The sequence below is a fragment of the Lathyrus oleraceus genome, chromosome 6 (assembly GCF_024323335.1).
Source record: "Lathyrus oleraceus cultivar Zhongwan6 chromosome 6, CAAS_Psat_ZW6_1.0, whole genome shotgun sequence".
In the NCBI taxonomy this organism is placed as follows: domain Eukaryota; kingdom Viridiplantae; phylum Streptophyta; class Magnoliopsida; order Fabales; family Fabaceae; genus Lathyrus; species Lathyrus oleraceus.
The window spans coordinates 299,837,951-299,843,969 of NC_066584.1; the positions used below are offsets into that span (position 1 = coordinate 299,837,951).

Sequence of the window (6,019 nt, forward strand, 5' to 3'; positions counted from 1 at the left end):
TTTGAATTTTCTCTTTAATTTCCTTTTTTAATCAATTTTAAATCCTTTTTTTTATTAATTTTTGTGCAACTTGATGTTTGAGCTTGAGTTTTTGACTTGGTTGATCAATTCTTCTACATTTCAAGTCATCCGTAGATGGCCTCTTAGGTTTAGTCAATCTTCTCTAATTCAATATGTTGATAGATGATCATTTGATCATATTTTTGGCACTTTGAGTTAGTGATATATCATCCCTAGGTTGTGCCATATGTTTGAGTCCCTTGACTTGTTTGATAGGGGACCCTAAGTCAAACACTTGAGCTTTATTTCATCTTGCCTCTTGTTCTATTCTTTCCTCTTTAAGTTTTAAAACAATTGTGTTTCATGCCTTGAGAGTTTGACTTTGTATCAACATTCAAACATGATTGCCACATACATTATTTGCCTCATGATCACTAACTTGTTACATATAACATCTAACATCTACCACCTAAATTTACATTAATGCTCCTTACATTTATGTCATTTACATTGATCTTCTTGCATTTCACTTTATGTTTCTTATTGTATTCTTATTGCAAAAGAACAAAAACATGATAAAATGGCTAAGACCCTAAAAGCTTTAATTTGATCTTATGGACTTTGTGTTACTATCCCTTGCTTGAGGAGTATCTTGGACTTTGGACCTTATGACGTAGTTCTCTCCCCTTGCTTAGAGTTTATCACACACTTTGATTCATCTAATACCTTGTAATCCATCTGGACCCTTTGATCTTCAATTCAAAACTCGGATGTTGCTTTGTGGCTTTGTTGATCACCTGGATATCTTGATATTCATATGATCATGTGCTTATTCATCTTGTGGCTTAATCCAAAGGGAAAGGAATACTTGTTTTACCAATATCAAATGTTTGCTCCATCTTGTGGTTAGTACACTTACACACGCAAGGGCTTTCTATTGTGCTACTTTACAAGGAGACCTTTCATTTCATGTCATTTACTTTGTGCTTTAGGATAGTATCTTCATATCCCTCCTACTTCTTCAATTTTCAAAACTTCTCCCGATTTCAAAAACCTCTTGTTTTCAAAACTTCACACTTTTTCTTAACAAACCTTGACTTTGTCAAGTTATCCAGAAAACATTTTTCTCAATAAATGCTAAAACATTTAAGCATACTTAAACTCTTTTTTTCAAACTTCTAAAAAAGATAATCCTTATCAAACTTCTTTTTGTGCCTTTCTGCACTTTCTTTTAAAATCCATTTTTTGAAAAGGTTGGATATTAGTCTATTCTTGTAGTGATGCAAACCACTATACTTCTATAATATGTTGAGAATTGATTGACATTTCCACTTGAATGTTGATACATGCTTGTGAGAAAGTCCAAGTAAAAGTTCTCCATATCAAGATGATGCAAATGCTCATCTCCTCATACTTGTGGGTAGTAAGCTAAGTTTTTCCACTCGAATAGGACAAAATATCTTTTCAAATTAAAAACCAATCAACAAATAACCCAAATTTTCATAAACACATATTTGCAAGTGGTTCCTATGGAGTTATAGATGTGAGGGGTACTAAACCTTCCCCTTGCATAAGCAACCCCCGTATCCAGATTCCTCTTTTGTTTTACCTTTTTGTGGGTTTTGTTCGACCTTTTTCCCATTCCCTTTGGAAACAATAAATTTTGGTGGCGACTTTTGATTTTTCTGAGTTAAGTTAATCAATAGTTTAAATCTCAAATTTTTCCTGCTGCGACACTAAGTTCTCGAAGGATGCTTACATGTCCCTTTGTAAGTTTTCTTGTTGCCTGTTGATTTTCCAGAAATTGGTTTGAGTAATCTTCATGAACTGGGTCAAGGTTTCTTCAACTTCTCCTTCATCGAATACGTCATATTCTTGTTTGACTTCTCTTTCAATTTCCTCATCTTTAGAACTATCTAAAATATTTTCATAAAAATCCCCACTAGATCTCAGTTTTAATGTTATAGATATTTGACCAAGTTGCATCTCTAACTTCTCAAAGGATGTTTTCTCTGCTACTTAGCACAGTCTCTTGAATTGTTGAGTTTCTCAAAATTGAGTTGAGTCATATTTATAAACTGAGTCAGGGTTTCTTCAAGTTGAGATGATAAATCCTCCTCCCATGAATGATCAATGTTAGGTTCTGGTTCTGAATAATTTCTAGCATTTTCCAGAATGAGTATTTTTGCTGCAAGATCCTTTGCATGAGTTTCAAACTTTACCAAGCTAGCATAGACGTTATCTTGCATGACTGTACTGACATGACATACAAAACGAAAAGAAAAATACCTTAGTAGCACTGAACTAGATAAAAAAATTTAAACAAAAATAAAACTAAAAAGAGAAAAAATAGGAAAGAAAATTTAAGAAGAAACAAAAATAACTAATTACAAAAAAATATTTACAATTAAAACCAAGAATAAAATAAATATAAATAAAAAAATAAACATTGCACAAGTGTCGCCTTGTTAAAATTATCAACGGTCCCCGGCAACGGCGGCAAAAACTTGATGACTTCTTGGCAAGTGTATTGATGATATCGAAGTAATAAAAAGATCGAATCCATAGGGATTGCTTCTAACAAGGAAAAATGTGTGCAATGTATAAAAACTAGTAAAACGGGAGGGGGGTCGAGTTTTAATGCAAAAAGTAAATAAGAGACTAAACAAAATTACGTAAGCGGTCAGGTTGTATTTTAGAATCCCCTATTTCTCTATTTTTGATGTTTGATGCCTCATATGAATGAGCTTATCATTATAACCCCACTGTAAATTAACAAAATCGTTATAGTCGACCCCTCCCTAGGCTGCCAACATAAGTAGGGTTAAGCGATGCACATAACGCTAATCCCATGTGCCACTATTCGGGGTCTCCTATTCCTATTCAACCATCATAAGTACAACAATTGCCCTAGGTCCAATACATAGACTAATGGTTAGTATTCTCTATGTGCCCAAAATCAATTTAAAAGAGTATCTCACATAAAAAAAATTCAGAACAATAAGCAATTGAATAACATTATATATAAAAAGGTTCATATAAAGTCAAATCAACATATAACCCAACAATATTGAAATAGGTTCATCATAACACAACCTAACCTAGAGGATCTTAGCTAGTCATAATTCAGATAACAATACCATAAATGATAGATGAAAATAACATATGAATTACCTTGAAGTAATGGCCTCCAATGGCTTCAAATGCCCTAAAAATATCCTTTGATACTCTCTAAATCGTGCTCTGCTCTCTAAATTTTGTAACCCTTATCTAAGTTAAAAAATTCCCCTTAAAAAGAGCTCAGAATGGATCAGACACATCATAAACAACCCAGAAAAGGGACCATCGCACGCCTGATAACTTGTATCGCTCGATGCAGCTTTTATGGCCCCTATCGCACTCGTGATGCTGCACGATGCTGCATGTGATTATTTCTGAAGTGTCACTCTCTTTTGCTCATTTTTCACTCAAATTTTCACTAAGTTCACAATCTTCACACTGAGCTATTTTGCCCTTATTCTTTGGGTTTTCTTCTTCATTTTGGCTCATCTTTCACTTGTTTTGATTTGATTCTTTGACTAAATTCATGCATCGACGGATTATCATCATCCATCCATAGCCTTTAAATCAGTCAGCTTGATGAACATTGGTTTTAGAGATCTCCAAAACAGACAATTTGATCACCAGCAGACCTATGACCAAACAAAGCAAACACCTCATACTATTTTTGCAAATTACATTTTTAATATGCTCTACAATTAAATCACACGTAACCGTTTGAAAACTATGTGAATTCATAGGCTTTAAAGAAATCTTCCTCGTGACAAAACTATATTGTTGTTGTTTGCGACGATGTCGAAAGCAGCTTTAGGCGTTCAACTCTCATTGACCTAGCAGCTTTAGGCGTTCAACTCTCATTGACCTATCTTGGCCGGGGAGACCTTCTCGTATAACACATTTCATTTGGGCTAAGAATACTGAGGGAGAAAGTTCTAAAGGGAAAGCCAACCACAGTTTCGACACTACCATGAACAAAGCTTCCAACATTGCACGTGAGCATATCAGACCAAAGTAAAACATTACTAAGAGACCAAATTTTTGCATAACTGGCCAGTTATAAAAATATTACACTAATTGAATTGAATGTGATAATTAAATGTGACCGCTCCTCCATTATAATCACGAAGATGAAAAGATAGAATAAAAAGACAACATAACCTCTTTGCTCAAGTTTGCGGTTTCATTGAAGTCTTCTTTACTAATCGACGTGTTTCAAGTTTACAGTTTTGTTCCCATAAAGATCACTCATTGATAACAATAAACACTCCTTTTATTGCCAGAAACGTTAACAGGAATACTACAGGACTTGAACCTATAATTGAAATAGTGGCGTGACTTAATTTTCGTGATCCAAGTATTGTTTCTTCTTAAGCCTTTGAGGAATTACTCTGATTTTCAGTCAGGCATTCTGTCGAACACTTTGTGTGCTTTACTAGTACGGTCACCAAACGAGAGTCATTCATAATGACTCATATCTAACTCAAGCTTTGCCACTCAAGCAAGATGTTGATGGCATTGAAATTTTCAGAGACGCGTTAGATCAACATTGGCTAAAGCTTCGATAATGGAGATATTCGTTTAGTGTATTCAGCCTTTTTCAGCTTTAATTGTAGGCATCGAGTTTTGGCTAAAAAGAAAATCAAACACTGCATTGTGAAACAAGCATTTGTCAAACACGGAAATAAGAAATTATTAAAAAAATAGAATAAGTGAATGAGATGATTGAGAGAAGAACGTACTAGTGAGTTAATTTGGCGAGTCAACTCGGCAAGCAATTCTGGAAAGTTAGTTTTTGCAATGACCTGCACACATTCATAAAATAGAAACTCCACGCAAATACATTGGAAAAAGGGAATGAAGTCATATTGATTAAAACATCAATTCATGACAGTCATAAAAAACACAAAGTACGTAATTTGCAAGATGAGAAGATATCGAATTACAATAGATTCATCATGCTAAACACCTAGAGGTTGCAGGAACATCAATGTCGACTCGGTGGATGCCCTATGGTCAGGGGTGTGAAAAAAAATATTCTTTATAATCAAATTGTTATGGAAATTGTTCCACATTTAAAAAAACCAAAACTAATATTAAAATAAAAATTTCGGTATCCATTTTGTTATCCAAATATAAACCGATACTCATTATAAAAATTTAGTTTTGTTATTGGATATCCAAAATTTATTATATGTTAAATTTTTATGTTGGTCTATTTTCATGTTTTATCACATTATAAATCAATTTTATATTTTAAATTTTTTTAAATTTCATAAAAAAAATTAATTTAAAAATAAAATTCAGAATTTTTTTCTTTTAATGAAAAAATATTATATTCGAAATTTTTATTTCGAAAAAAATTATATTTGATATTTTTTTTCAAATAAAATATTTTCTTCTAACTAAAAAAATATTTTTTATCAAAAATATTTTATATTTTTTTCAGTAAAAAAAAATCTTTTTTAAAAAAATTTAATTTTTTTTATATAATTTTTTTAATTTTCAAAAAGGTTAATTTTTCAAATTTTCAGAATAAAAAAAATATATTTTCAGAAAAAAATAATTAAAATTTTTTTTTATAATTTCAGAATAGAAATTATTTTTTATTTTTAGAATTTTTTTTTTTCGATTTCCATTTATTTTAAATAAAAAATTTTCAGTTATTTTTCTTTTTTGGATAATTTTTTTAAATTTTTTTTTTCATTTTCAAAATATAATTTTATTATTTTCAATTTTTTATATATATTTTATTCTTTTTTCTAAATATTTGTTATTTTTTTATAGTTTCTTTCATTTCTTCTTCGCCAACGAATAATGATTGATTTCAAGAGCGATTGAATAGAGTTAAGAAGTTGTTGGAATGAAAACTAAATTTGAGGGAAAATTGATTTTAAAATTGATCCAAACAAAAACTAATTTTGTTTAGTACAAACTGATTATTAACCAAATTGATCCAAAC

General features: G+C 31.3%; 1 long non-coding RNA gene across 1 annotated transcript; it reads right to left on the minus strand.

Annotated features, from left to right (window-relative positions):
* Positions 1-4,061: 4,061 nt before the first annotated feature.
* LOC127092705 (uncharacterized) lies at positions 4,062-5,087 on the minus strand. Its single transcript, XR_007792266.1, has 2 exons — positions 4,800-5,087; positions 4,062-4,706 (listed from the first exon to the last, which is right to left on the minus strand). It is a non-coding gene; the product is annotated as an uncharacterized LOC127092705 (long non-coding RNA).
* Positions 5,088-6,019: the final 932 nt, after the last annotated feature.